We start from the raw sequence: 15,282 nt of genomic DNA on the forward strand, positions 1-15,282 counted from the left end.
TGGCAGGCACTGTAGCTCTCCCAGCCCTGCACGGGGCCATGCAGCCAGCCTGCCCCTCTGGAGGTGTGCCCAGGAGGATTTGATTTACCCCCCAATTCTTCCTCAAATGTGTCCCAGTTTGGACAGTAAATAGTTAGATCATCCAGGCAAGGGCACCCGTTAGCCCAGTCCACTTGGAACAGTCTCAGGAGAAAGAAAGCAAAGCAGAAGGATGGAGAGCACGGGTGTGGGGGTGGGGGGGCACAGGGGAGCATGGAAGACCTTCAGTCTGAGTATTTCCTGCTCATTGGTAAGTGGTTTTCCTTTCCTTTTATTTATTTATTATTTTAGTTGTAGTTGGACACAATACCTTTATTTTATTAGTTCACTTTTATGTGGTGCTGAAGATGGAACCCAGGATCTCACACATGCTAGGCCAGCTCTCTACTGCTGAGCCACAACCGCAGCCCCTCCTTTTATTTTTTTAAGTTATATTGAGATATAATTCACATGCTATAAAATGCACTTTTTGAAATATACAATTCAGTGATATTCACTATGTTCACAGAGTTGTATGACCATCACCACAATCATCTTTAGAACATTTTCATTCCCACTCCTGCCAACCCCCTTCTTAGTAGCAGTCATCCCCACCTCCCTGTATGTCCCTGTCCCCTAGACCTAGGCAGCCCCTGATGTACTTTCTGTCTTTGTAGGTTTGCCTCTGCTGGACATTTCATATCAGTGGGTTTTTACACTGTGATCCATGTCTTACTTCTTCCACTTCCCGTAATGTTCTCAAAGTCCATCTATTTCTAGCAAGGGCCAGCACTTCATTACTTTTTATGGCTAAATAATAGTCCACTGAATGGATATGCCACATTTTGTTTATCCAATCACCAGTTGATGGCTATTTGAATTGGTTCTACTTTTTGGCTCCCACTTTTTTGAAAACAGGTGCTGTAATCATTCACCTATGAATTTTTGAGTGGAGGTATGTTTTCAATCATTTTGGATGTATGTATCTATAGTGGAATTGCTGGGTCACATGGAAAATTTCTGGGTAACCTTTTAAGGAACTGCCAGACTATTTTCCAGTGAATGTTTTTTAAATTCTGCACAGGTTTTTTAGAACATGAAATAACTATAACGGAGTCATGGTCAATCTATTCGTAAGAGTTGACACCATCCACCAACATCAAAAGATTTGTCTGATCTGTTGTCTCCAGCTAGTCATTGGTGGTATAGTGAATCTCTCCATTGCCAACCTTTGTACCCATAGTAAATTATTTATTGATTTTTTTCCAATGGCATGATTTAATAGATTTTAAAATTTCTTTTTAGGGGCTGGGGATGTAGCTCAAGCGGTAGCGCGCTCGCCTGGCATGCGTGCGGCCCGGGTTCGATCCTCAGCACCACATACAAAGATGTTGTGTCCGCCGAAAACTAAAAATAAATATTAAAAAAAAAAATTTCTTTTTAGAATATGCCATTATTTAGATGCCTCTAACATAAGACTCCCAGATAAACAGGATTCTGTTGTATTTGATTAAAATTCTGACTATATATCAGTCTCTTATAAGTTTATCGGCATAAGTCTATCACTGAGGGTCAGCTTAATTCTAAATTCATTGGGAAGGCCATGATTCTGGATCTTGTGCTGCGAACTTTGCACTGCATTCTGGCTTTTTTCGGACAGCAGAGTCCATTATAGTACTAGAATTAGGAATTAGGGCCAAACTGAGCCCCAGCAGTTTGGCATTTATACAGTCTTTTCTCTGTCCACTTCACACATTTAAGTTATCAGAGGTTCCACAATTTTGCCCCCAGCAGCCCTACCAGAGGGACTGCAATTTCAATAGGCTTTACCTGGGTAGACAGCAGGCCTCCTTCTCTGGGTCTTAAGTTTTTCTTTGAAATAAAAAATAGAAACAGAGGCATGGGGGACCTATCTTTGGTGGGAGCAGTGTGCTAAGGTAAGCTTAGGAGTTTTACGGGCTTGAGTTCAAATTCTGGTGTTTCCATGTTTCAAATTTGAACAAATGATGTGGCCTACCCACAACATCACTGGAAAAATGAAAAATATACTGCTCATTTCTCTTTTGGGGGGGGGCAGGTACCAGGGATCGAACTCAGGGGCAGTCAACCACTGACCTGCATCCCCAGCCCTATTTTGTATTTGATTTAGAGACAGGGTCTTACTGTTGCTTAGTGCCTTGCTTTTGCTGAGGCTGGCTTTGAACATGCAATCCTCTTGCCTCAGCCTCTGGAGCCACTGGGATTACAGGCATGTGCCACTGCGCCCGGCTTATCCTGCTCATTTCTAACTCTGGGTGTTTAGGGAGAACACAGTTATGGAGCCCAGTCTGCAGTAGGCACTCAGGAAAGGGGGCGTTCCCCCTGACAATAAGTGGGGGGGTTGCTCAGGGCAGTAGGGGTGAATTTAGACCTCTGAGCCAAGAGATAATTGTTTCGAAGCAGTTCTTGTTTACTTTTAATAATGGGTTTGTTTGCTTTGAATATTAAGAACCTGTCCCAGCCTTCCTTTTTTCTGGAGCTCAGGAGCAAATGGGCACTTGAGAGCTTGAGCTCAGTGGCGATCTTTGCAGTCACAAGTGGTCAGCGGCCACGAACAAGTACAAGCAGGTGGTATGCAGGGAACCCTTCCATCTGCAGGGGTAATGACCCCACCTGCGATCCTATCCAGCCCTTCAAAGGTGGTGGCAATCATCACCCAGCTGGCTCCCTGTCCTCAAGGCAGGAATGACCCTTCCTAATCATGTCCCGGCTGATGCACATCAGGAGCCAGAGGAGATTGGAGCTGCCCCCTGGGCAGGTGAGTCAGAGTGTCTAGGCCCTCCTTTTCCTCCTATGTAAAATGACAGGGTTGTCCCCTTCCAGGTGAGTTCAGATGCGTCTCCCTTGTGACTATGACTGAACTCGAGGCCGTGGCTGTAGCTTCTCTGCATTCTTTGCTTCCAGTATTTAGATGTGTAAGTCTGTCTGGGTGTCTGTCTTGGTGTTTCAGAGATAGCTGGAAACCAAGGTTAGCATGCCCTGCTCTGGGCAGTGACTCCAAGGGTCACCCACAGTGAAGGAAGAAGGTCCCCTGTGAGATGGTGCTCAATACAGCTCTGGCTGACCTTGATGTGTAAATATGCAAACACAGACAAATGGCCAGATCTGGATCCACCTGCACTAGACAAAGCAGGCAGCCTGACCCCTTGGTCCCCATTGGTCTTCCCAATTGTGCTTCCCACTGAGGCTCTCCCCCACCCCACCAACTTGTTTTCATTTATTTTACCTGAATGCTATGTTAACCTAACCCTGTTGAAGGAGGAGAGGCCTCCCATCTCACACCTGCTCTACACACACTTGCGTTTTCTAGAACAAATTCAAGCCCAATTTTAAAATGAATATAAGTGTTCCCCATAATCTAAACTTTTCTGAAAGGGAGATCAACACTCAAAACGGCAAAAAACCAATCTCCTTTTGGTGGAAACTACTTATTTGAAATATTTTCTTGATCCTGAGTTGAAATCCTCCCTTGTTGAATTTGATATGCAACCTATACTTAACGGCACCAACTCTCTTTAGACATCAACTCTCAGAGGGACCATGTCAGGAGCCATACAACTGGGGTACAGAACCCCAATATCCTCAGGTTCTGCATTTGGAGATTTCAACCATGGATTGACAATACTTGAAAAGCAATTGCATCTGTCCTGAGCATGTACAGACTTTTTCTTGTCACTGTTTCCTAATCAACACACTATAATAACTGTTTATATAGCATGCACTTTTACTTGGGATCCTAAGTAATCTAGAGGTAGTTCAAAGCATCCAAGAGGATGTGTGCAGGTTAAATGTATATTGAATGCCATTTTATGTAACAGATGGATCTTTTTAACTACTATCATTATAAGAACTATTCTGATAATAATTTGAACACTAGATTATAAAAATTCAAATTTAGAAAAAGCAGTTGTATCAGGGGACTCATTCATGAAAATGGAAAGATCTTTTATCAAGTAATTCCCCCCAGGGTCTTTTAAATAGCAATCTCCCCCGTTTTGATTCAATTTGCGAAAGGCCCATTTAGGTGCATTACTGGACCACCTCCATGCGCAGAACGTAACCGTGTGTTGGGTAACCATTCGGCTCTGTCTCCCAACTTGCCACTAATTCATTTTGCCATTAACCGGTGCTTTTCCCCAGAGGACGTTTGATCTGCTTGCAGGAGGAGCAGGGGCTCAGGGCAGCCCCTCCAGATGCAAAGGCTTTCAACAAGCTGACAATCCAAAGGGACATTGTGATTTCGACAGAAATGATTCATTGAATCACACTTGAAAATTGTGTGCTGTTTTAAAGACCTGATCAAGGAGGCTTCCCTCCTGTTTGAGAACAATGCCATGGGCTGGGGGTGGGGCTGGGTTGTTAAAAGGACCATCCCTTTAATGGATTCCTTAAAATGCTGAATTCCAGGCAATAACATTTCTATAATCCTGGTAATATTCTTATTTGCATAATAGCCCAATTTCTGAAATGTTTTCACAGATCCTGAAGAAATCTCAGGGGGTTGGCTGGAAAGGGTCACCCCTGGACTCATGTTCTAGAAGGACACCCTGTTTGGAACTTCGCTTCCCAAAGGCATGGAGCCAGACCCTAGGACTTTTGATTTCAAATCCTCCCCCTTCCTTTTTTGGTGAGGGGATGGAACCTGGGGACTCCTTCACGCTAATGCTGTATCACTGAGCTACGTCCCTGGCCTTTCAAATTTCTGCTAAGAACACCTCTCAGCATCTTCCCAGTGCATCGTAACTAAAATTACCAGGTGGGACTCCGTTCATCCAGGAGAGGAGCACACACCAATGAAGGACTCCGTTTTCCACCTGGCAAAATACCTGGCCCTGACGGCACAGGATTCTGAGCAAGATTGCTCCCCCTCGAGAGCAGCCAAGTCCTGGGGTACAGCCAGCATTACATTCTGATTTTTTTTTAAAGCAATGGTTTCCCTTCTGTGGACTGTGAAGAGAGGGTCCTCCATGGAATCCACTGTAAGAGATCCTTACACCCTTGTGAACCAGAAAGCCTTGGGCTATGGTTTGGACATTCCTACCAAAACTCATATTGAAAAAAATTTTAGGTGAGTATAAAATATTGTATGTGAAATTTTTATTGAGCAGATATTCTGACATGTTTTATTTACTTATTTACTTATTTTTATTGGTGCATTATAGTTGTACATATTGATGGGATTTGTTGTTGCATATTCATATATGCACACAGAATAATAACAATATAATTTGCTGGAGATCACTCTCCGGCCCTTCTTCCCTCCCTCCACTCCTCTCATCTCCTGACCCCTTTCCTCTACTCATCTCCCTTTGACTTTCATGAGATCTACACCCTCCTTTCTTTTCTTTTTTCCTCTCTAGTCTCCACATATGAGAGAAAACATACAACCTTACCAACTGAGTTTGACTTATTTTGCTTAACATGATGATCTCTAGTTTTATCCGTGTTCCTGCAAATGCCATAATCCAATTTTCTTTATGGCTGAATAAAATTCCATTGTGTATATATATTTTCTTTATCCATGCATCTGTGGACAGACACCTAGGCTGATTCTATAGTTTGGCTATTGTGAATTGTGCTGCTGTAAACATGGGTGTGCATGTATTATTGTAGTAAGATGCCTTTAATTCTTCAGGATAAATACTAAGGAGTGGTATAGCTGGGTCATATGGTGGTTCAATGCCTAGTCTTTTCAGGAAGATTCATACTGATTTCCATAGTAGTGGTAGTAGTAATTTACAATCCCACCAACAGTGTAAAAGTGTTCCTTTTTCTCCACATCTTCTCCAGCATTTACTATCCTTTGCATTCTTGATGACTGCCATTGTCCTGGTGTGAGATGAAATCTTAGTGTAGTTTTGATTTGCATTTCCCGAATTGCTAATGATGTTGAACTTTTTTTTTTCATGTATTTGTTGGGCATTTGGGTCTCCAGAAACATGAACTGAACAAAGCTGCATCCTTTAAAACTACTTCATGGGTGGAGTTCAATTGTAGCAAAGAAAAGTGGACTAAGGGGCTGGGGTTCTGGCTCAGTAGAGCGCTTGCCTAGCATGTGCGAGGCCCTGGGTTCGACCCTCAGCATCACATAACAATAAATAAATAAAATAAAGGCAAGGTGTCCAACTACAACTAGAAAAAATAAAAAAGAAAAATGAACTAAGATGACTTGTGTAGTAAGAGACTGAACAGACAAATGGTGATGGCCAGACCTTATAGAAAAATAGATTTTTATCCACCATCTGTAGCCACTTGCCTAGGAAGCCCCCACCAGGAGGCCAGGCTGCATTATTTCAGGGCTGAAAGGAGCCAGTTGGCCATCTCTAGTCACAATCTAGGACTCCAGACAATAACTTCTGCAACCACTGGCCCCAAGTGGCCAGGATATGATTAATAACTGCAACTTCCCTAATTTTTGTCACCACTCACAAGTTAGGACCAACCAGAGGAAGCCAGATATGCCACCTTCACTGATCACATAGGATGCCCAGCCTCTAGTGATAGCTGCCCGGTGCCAACTGCCTCCACGGGGGCACTTCCTAAGCTTCCCCATCCCCCTGGGTGCCTTCAAGGCTCCACCAGAACACCAGATTGGTGGCCAATTCCCTCACTATGACAAAGGAAGAAATAGCCTTTGCTTTTCTCATTTGGTTGGTCTTTATTTATTTTCATTATAAATCAGAGAAATGGCTCATTTATATACATACTATTCCCCCAAATATTCGTAGATACTTTGTGTTGCGCAAAACACACACTCATTTCAAACGCATAGTGCCAATTATGTGAAATCTCTGAAATTTTGTTACTGGGCAGTGCTATGGGTTAACACCTTGCAGCAACTCAGGAGGCTGAGTCAGGAGGATACCAAGTTCAAGGCCAGCCTTGGCAACTTGGAGAGACCCTGTCTCAAAATTTAGAAAAATAACAATAATAATAGCAGGCTGGGAGTGTAGCTCAGTGGTAGAGCACTTGCCTAGCATGTGAGAGGCCCTGCTTCAATCTCCAGTATCACCAAAAAGAAAGAGAAAAGAAAGAGAAAAAAGAATTTCATCCATAAGCACTAGTTTGAAATAATACAGAGTATAGAAATAAGCTACAAATCAGATGTATATTATTCCTCCAAAGTTGAGAAATAATAAATAGCAGAGTATCCAAGAAAGCAAGTTCTAGTCCTAACTTTGGGATTTGAACCACACTCAACTACTTTCTGAATTGGACCTTGGGCAAGTTTTTGTTTTGTATTGTTTCATTTTCCCCACTGCTCGGTGAGCCTGAGTTTCCTCTTCTGTCAAAAGGAGCCTAATAACCAGGCACAGTGACGCACACCTGTAATCCCAGCAGCTCAGGAGGCTGAGGCAGGAGAATCTCAAGTTTAAAGCCAGCCGCAGCAAAAATGAGGCACTAAGCAACTCAGTGACCCTGTCCCTAAATAAAATACAAAATAGGGCAGGGGATGTGGCTCTGTGGTCGAGTGTCCCTGAGTTCAATCCCCAGTAGCAAAAAAAAAAAAAAAAAAAGGAGCCTAATAGCCCTATGTCAGGAAGGATTGTTGTGAGGATTAAATTAGATCATGCAGGTGAAACGTGACCTGCTCAGCCAGCTAGTGACACTACTTCATTGTCGTGTGTATAGAAACTGGAAGAATTCACAGAAGCAATCATCAGCGGCCGCTATCGCAAGAGAGCAAGCAGAGGGAGGTTCACCTTCTGTGGGAAGCATTTCTGTGTGACTTGAATTGTTTTCATAAGTATATGTCAATTTTATATTCGAAAAATTCAAAGGGTAAAAGTGGTCCGGGTGTTATGAAGAGCACACTGCACGCTGCTGCAGGAGAGTGTGACATCTGCAGTGCAGACGCAGAGCCAGGAGGCTGTGTGGTGGGATCCCGAGAGGCAGAAGGCAGACCCTCTACAAAAGAAGAGCAGTGAGGGACTTGGTTGAGCTGAGCTGGGAGGCCTGGCTGGAGAGGTCAGGAAAAGGCTGTCCAGGAGTGACAGTGCAAGGGAACTAGAAGCAAGGCTTATTTATCTAGAACTTTCCTTCTCTTATCTCTGCTGGCCTCCTCCCTGTCCCCCAGCAACTCTCTCCTCAGGAGATATGAGAACTCAGGAAGGGTGGGAAAAGTGAGTCGGACCTTAGGAAGGGAGATTGGTACAGGCTGCCTGTCCTGACCGTCCTCTTCCTTCCCCACCTCCCGGATCTAGGTGCTACCCAAGTGATCTTTCCAGAGAAAGAAGTTTCTAGAGGGTTTGTTCTCTCCTGCTGATGCAGTGAAGCAGCCCAGAATTCCTGCACAGTGTGCTAAAACAGCTTCGATAAATCCCACTTTGCCAGGAGGAGAACAGCTCAGGCTGGGGCTGCTGCAGCCAGGTGCAAGCCAGACTGCACCGACTGTGCAGGCACCGGTGGGACACTACAGACATCTAGAAATAACGTAGGGACCTAAACTTGCTGAGCACGTAACTGGTGAGCCCGTGAGCTGTGCCAGGGTTCTGGGCACAGTCCTTGCCATCAGGGGGTGTGAGATTTTGAGGCAGGAGTCCTAGGAAAAGGTAGTGACATATGGTGAGGGCCACACAAATGCTCATAAGATTCTGTTTGCTTGGAATGTGGTTGTTATGGTTTGGATGTTAGGTGTCGCCAAGAGCAAGTTTGTGAGATGCTGCACAAAGGGTCAGAGGAGAAATGGTTGGGTCATGAGAGCCTTAACCTAATCAGTGCACTGATCCCCTGGAGATTAACCGGGTGGTGACTGAAGGCAGGTAGGGTGTGGCTGGAGGAGGTGAGTCTTAGAGGTATGCCTTTGGATTTATGTTTTCCTCTTGGTGAGGGACCTCTCTCTCTCTGCTTCCTGGTGCCATGTCCCTAGCTGCTTTCCCCTATCACATTCATCTGGCGCCATACTCTGCCTCACCTTGGGTCCAGAGCAACAGAGCCAAACTTCTACAGACTGAGACCTCTGAAATCGTGAGCCCCAAATAAATTTTTCCTCCTTAAAATTGTTCTTGTCAGATCTTTTGGTCCCAGTGTCAAAAAAGCTGACTCAAAGTCTGGTCATCCTAATATAAATTAGTAGTCTTCATTTCATGGTCCCTTGTACTCTGTTCATTTTATTCAAGTTTGCCTTTGCATCAGCAAAGAAGCTTAAATGGTGTGGTTTATAAGCAGGTCAGACTCTCAGGTGATTTATTGATGACAATAAAGAAACAATCACAGAGTCAGGTGTGGTGGTGCAAACCTGTAATCCCAGCAGCTCAGGAGGCTGAGGCAAGAGGATCACAAGTTCAAATATAGCCTCAGCAACTTAGTGAGGCCCTAAGCAACTCAGTGAGACCCTGTCTCTAAATAAAATATTTTTTAAAAAAGAGGTGGGGCTGGGGATGTAGCTCAGTGGTTAAGTGCCCCTGGGTTAAATCCCCAGTACCAAAAAAAAAAAAAAAAGCAAACAATGGAATCCATTCAGGCATTGGGATGGTTAATTTTACATGTTAACTTGGAGGATATTTGGGGCTGAGAATACCATTTAAGTTGGTGAACTTTGGGTAAAGCAGATAGCCCTCCATTATGTTGGGTGGGTCTTATCTAATCAAATGAAGGCTTGACTCACCCCAAACCCAGTCTCCCAGAAGAAGAGGGAATTCTCCCGAAGACTGCCTTTGGACTTCATCTACATCAGACTCTCCTGGCCCACTAGACTCTCCTGGCCCACTGCCTACTAGCCCACCCTGCAGATTTGGGCTCACTAATTTTCTAGCCTCCAAATCCCATGAGGCGATTTCTTGTAATAAATCTCCTTATATACTCACAAACACACACACCCTATTGGTTTTGTTTCTCTGGAGAACCCAATACAGGTGGTTTGGTTTGGGTTTTAGTTTCTGTCTGCCTTCTCTACTCATCTGGGATTCCGAAAAATGTTGCCAAAGAAGTGTTCCCCTCCCCCAATCTGCAAAATTTCATCTTAGAGTTGAAAGAGTGGAAGAAGCTAACTCTGCGGTGGTTTAGTACATTATACTGCATCCTCTGCAGGAACTATTGGTCAAACAATGCAATAATTGTGCAGAAATGCACAATGTGTGGACACATAAGGATATTTAAAAATGAATGATAGGTGAAAAAGCAAGAAATTATATGCAAACATAGGAATGACTATGGGATCTGTGTTATGAAGACGGATTAGACAGAAATTAAATAAAGTGAAAATGATCATCTGGGATGACAGAGCACTTAATTTCCTAACGAGTGCATATTGATACTCTGTGTCAGGCATAGTTCTCAGCCCTGCGAAGAAACAATTGTGAGTTTTGTTTTTTTTTAATCTCTTCGAAAACTTACCGAATACCCCCTAGGAAGGCAATAATCAAAAGGATGGACAATGACAGATTTTGACAAGGATGCAGAGAAATTAGAAGGCTCATATATAACTGGTAGGAATAAGAATTTTGCAGTCTTTTTGGGAAACAGCTTGGCAGTTCCTCAAAGAGTTAAGCCTAGAGTTCCTGTTTGGTGTGGCACCTCCAATGCCAAGTGTGGGCCCCAAACGACAGGAAACGTGTCCACCCAGAAATCTGGACGTGAACGTTGATAGCAGCATTATTCATGATTGTCAGCAAAGTCCATCAACCACGGGTGGCTAAACCTCGTGTTAGGTCCCCCTGATGGGATATTATACAACCATGAAAGAAGCCAAGTGCTATTCCACGCTGAAGCATGGATGGACCTTGAAAGCATCATGCTAAGAGAAGCCAAACACAAAAGACCCATATGCCATTATTACATTTCCACGAAACGTCCAGAATGGGCAGATCCAGGGGCAGAAAGTAGATTAGTAGTTGCCCCAAGCTGGGGGTGAGGGTGGGGTGGGGAGGAGCATTGGGAGTGACTGCTGACGGGTGTGGGGCTTCTTCTGGGGGTGATGAAAATATTCTGGAACTGACGGTCATGATGGTACGACTCAGTGACTAAAAACCACTGAATTGTGAGCTCTCAAGGGTTCATTTTAGAGTAGTAAATGTACAACAATAAAGCTGTTATTAAAAATTGCCTAATGGTGTTGTTAGGTTGCTTTTATAAATAAAATGTGTGATTCATGTTTTCTTTAAAAAACAGCTTGCCTGCTTGTCAAGTTCACATCTCGATAACGGTGACATGCCCTCTATTTCAGCCAAATCCTCAGAAGACTGTCCAGGCAGGTGCCAGGTGCAGAGCCGAGACACAGCAAGAGAAAGGGGCCCAGCTCTGTCTCCCAGGCCAGGATCCAGGACAACAGTGGCCCTTCATGTTCCAGGCAGCCTTGAGCAGCCGGCAGATAAAGTCCACGTGCAGGAGCTGAGGTGGAGTGAGGCCCGTCAGCTGGGCGTGAGGTTGGACAGTCGTGGACAGGAGGAAGCCACCGTTCTGTGAGCGTTCAGTCCTCACGTGAACCTGGAGAGCGTCTCCCATGAGCTCATTCCACAGGGAAAGGGACGAGGCTAGGAGAAGCCATGCCATCTGCTCAGGTCACAGAGCCAGTGGGGTGCAGCTGGGCTGTGGAGCTGGAGCTGCCCTTCAGGCCTGGATGCCCCCCAACCCCCGTCTCTGTGACCTCGAGTTCCTCTGGGCCACAGCCAGGAGACACTGGTGTTCATGTGACAGGGGCTCTGCTTTATGTTTCAGCCTGTGGAGCTGTGTTTCCACAGGTCCCATCATGAGGCCAGAGGCCAGAGGTCAGATCAGAACCCTGGGCCTGGGTCCAAGGGGAGACCCTTCCACCCACTGCACGTGTGGCTTTCGGGCATCCTCGTGTCTGTTTCTGCAACCCGGAGCCTTTGTGGTCAGTCCTCGAGGCTAGGCCCCTCAGCCCTCTGGCTTGCATAGCATCGAATGACAGAAGCAGCCACCTGGAAGGAACGCGTGTCCTCTTACATGGGTCTCCTCCTGACCCCCACAGTGGATGCTATTAGTACCCACGTTGTGCAGGTGGGGACACTGGGGTATGGCAGGTGAAGTCATTCATCTAGATCATCCTGGGGGGCTGGAGCCAGTTTCCTACAGAGGTGATCCCACTCCAGAACTCCTAGGGTGCTGTCCCTCCAGCCCTGCAATGTCAGCTGTGGACGAGCAGAGCCCAGGGCTGTCTCCACTGAGTTCCAGGTGTCCTCGTGGATGCCTGGTACACAGCGCGGCTCAGCAGGTATCACGAAATGACAGACTGACTGTCATGGCCCTGCCAAGGACGCTCTGGAAGAGCTGTCACCTGCAGGTCCCCTTCACTGGTCCTCTCTCTGGAGCTCGCCTACTTCTGTTCCTTGACACCATTTATGGGAAGCCGTGTTAAGTTTACAGCCTCGTGAGCAGCGGCTCCGCGGGGTCCGTTCCCACGTCGGCTGCCGCGGGATCCTGGCAGCTTTTTTTGGGTCGTTCATTTCCCCTGCGTGGCACTGATGGCTGCCCCAGACCCCTCCTGAGACGTGGACTATTTTGCATTTGTAAGCTACCACCTTTATGGAAAGGGCCTGTGGGATTGGGGTGTGCTGTGACCACTTGTTCCCCTGCAGACAATGTCAAGGCCACCTTCACCGGAAAATGAAAGCACGTGACCAGCAGTGTGACATAGAGAATGTCCTTGTGGCACTGGATGTTCACGCAGGACTCCAGTGAGGCTGGGTGTGTGAAGCATGCCAGGGGCAGGGGGTTGCTGATGCCAAGGATTGTCCTGCAAGAGTTTACAGTGGGGTGGGGGAAGAAAAAGGAGGCACCCTTTTGTGGGGACAGGCAGGACAGGAAGGAGGGGGAAGGCTGGGGGCTTGAGGACTCTGCCCTTCCACAGCCCCCACCCATCATCCTACCCTACCCCAGTCCCCCTCAGCAGGACGGCAGGTGGAGGGAAGTTTCCAGAATACAGTTCACCCCCGGTCTGTGCCAGGTCCCTTCCCCAGCTCCGCTTGATCCCACAGCATGGCTACGAGAAGGTTGTTACTGATTTATTTTGCAGTGTGGGAAACTGATGCTGACTACTGCCACTGCCAGGTGACCCAGTCATCAATCAAATCAAGGTTTGTCTGTGGCTGGAGCCGCCCTTCAGCCTTGGCCACCTGCATGCTGACAATGAAAGACACCCAAATCCGTGACGGTGACCATGAGGACCTCTTTCATGTCCTCCGGTCTTTTTGTTATGTGGGCGATTCTCCAGTCTGCTCCCTCTTGGGGTTCAGCGAGTAAAACCTCTTTAAAATGTCAAGGAATGGGGCACTCACTGCAGGAAATGGAATTCTCCGTGATGGATGACCTTGGGGAGGAGGGATGCCCCTGAAGGTGATGGCAGGCACCAAAAAAGGAAGGCCCCTGGCGGGAGGAGGAGAGGGCCCCAGGAGAGCTGGCGGAGACGTGAGTCATCCTAACCACCAGTGGGGGAAGCCCTGGTGTTTGTTTGTTTCCATGGCTACCCGCCCACCCTCCAGCCTTCATTTCCTCTGTGATCCTGTGTGCCCCGGGCAGCCCTTTCGCTAGTCAAATATTTGCTCAGTGTTTCTACGTGCCCATGTGCAGTTAAGGCCAGGTTCTGCTGCTCATAGGACATGGACACCCCCAGCGGCCCAAGACCTGGTTATTTTTCTCTCACAGTCAAGTCTTCAGGTTGGCCTTGCAGGGCTGGTATGGAGTCCCTTGGTGTCACCAGGGTCTGGGCTCCTGTCTCCCTGCTCTTCCTTCCACCTGGGACTTCTTAAAGAAGGTGGGGAAAGAGCCTTTTCCAAATGAAGCAGCTTTTTAAGAACCGCCTCCTGAGGCACCCAAATCATGCTTCTCCTTGGCCAGTATTTGTTCACCTGCCCACATTTCAGGGGTGGCTAAGAAACACAGCTATATTTTGAGGATTGCTCACAGCGATTTGCACATCTAAACACAAGGACTTACTAATGGATGGTTGGTTGTTCCAACAGGCAGACGCATACAGGTCAAATCTGGCCACAGATGCTTTGTCAATAAAGTTTTATTGGTCTACTGCCAAGATCATTCGCTCATATATTTTCTATGCCGATTTTTGTGTTACAACAGCAGAATAAGTATCTGTGATGACCTATGGTCATGGCTTTGACCTATTCAAAGCCTAAAATAACTCATTATGTGACACTTCTCAGAAATGGTTTGTTAACTCCTGGAATAAGCAAGTAGCAAATGGCAATTTGGGGACAAATGGCCTGCTGCTAGGCTCTGCGCTTTGCACAGAGCAGCATGGACGTGGGTTCCATCTTCAGGTGGCCTACAGCCCAGGAGACCAGACAGCCATGTCAACTGCTAATTATACACTGTGTGATGAGTGGAGCTCTGTTCAGGGTGTTGGAAGATCTTGGGTAAACTGAGCAGAGAGGGCTTTCTAAGGACTTGGAGGATGGACGGGAAGCAGAAAAGAGGGAGCCAAAGGGCTTCTGAGCAGAGGGGAAAGCGACGGAAAGACGGGAGGAGTGAGCTGTGCCTTCCACCCCCAGGGAATCTCCTGAGACGTGCTCCTGTGCCCACACAACCTTGCACCAGTGCGTGCCCAGCCTGTGTCCTCGCAGGGCTTTCCGAACACTTGGGAATTAGCTGCTTCCATTGCTGTCATCTGCAGACTCGTTACACCAATTCCTGGACCCCAGGCCACAGAACCAGAATATGGGGGTGGGGGAGGAAGGGACACTGAGTTCCAATGCCAAGTTTAATAATCAGCAGATAAAAGCAAGGGCTTTGGATTAAAAGTCCAACCCTACCACTTTTTACAGTGCAGAAACCTGGCCAAGTGGCTTAATTTTTTGAAGCTTCATTCTTCTTCATCCATAAAAATGGGGAGGGCATTGTGACTTGTTTCCTAACCTGGGTGCCATGGATTATTCTTTGCTTTTGAAGGCGGCCTGTGCCCTAAAGGGTGTCCAGCAGGATTCAGGGCCTCTACCCACTGGGTTCCAGCAGCACCACTGAGTTGTAACAACCCAAACTGTCTCCAGACATTGCCCTATGACCCTCAGGGAGCAAAATCACCCCTGCTTCAGATCAGATGAGCCAGCAGTAAGGGTTAAATGAGATAATGTATCCCACGCTTTTTAGTTCAGTCAGTGTGGTAACTATGTCTACCATCTTCAGTCCTGCTCAGAAAATATGTTGAAAGAACTCCTAGGCCCAAGGAAGAACAAACCGCTCACAGGAATGATTTCTGATTTGAGGCTGGCAAACCCAGGAAAGGAGCTCTCAGTCACGATAAATACAATTCTC

General features: G+C 46.5%; 1 long non-coding RNA gene across 1 annotated transcript; it reads left to right on the top strand.

Moving 5' to 3' along the window:
• The first annotated feature begins 250 nt into the window (after positions 1–250).
• Positions 251–14,057, top strand: LOC125616541. Its single transcript, XR_007347188.1, has 3 exons — positions 251–289; positions 4,537–5,125; positions 11,222–14,057. It is a non-coding gene; the product is annotated as an uncharacterized LOC125616541 (long non-coding RNA).
• The last annotated feature ends 1,225 nt before the right edge of the window (positions 14,058–15,282 follow it).

The sequence above is a fragment of the Marmota marmota genome, unplaced genomic scaffold (assembly GCF_001458135.2).
Source record: "Marmota marmota marmota unplaced genomic scaffold, marMar, whole genome shotgun sequence".
In the NCBI taxonomy this organism is placed as follows: domain Eukaryota; kingdom Metazoa; phylum Chordata; class Mammalia; order Rodentia; family Sciuridae; genus Marmota; species Marmota marmota.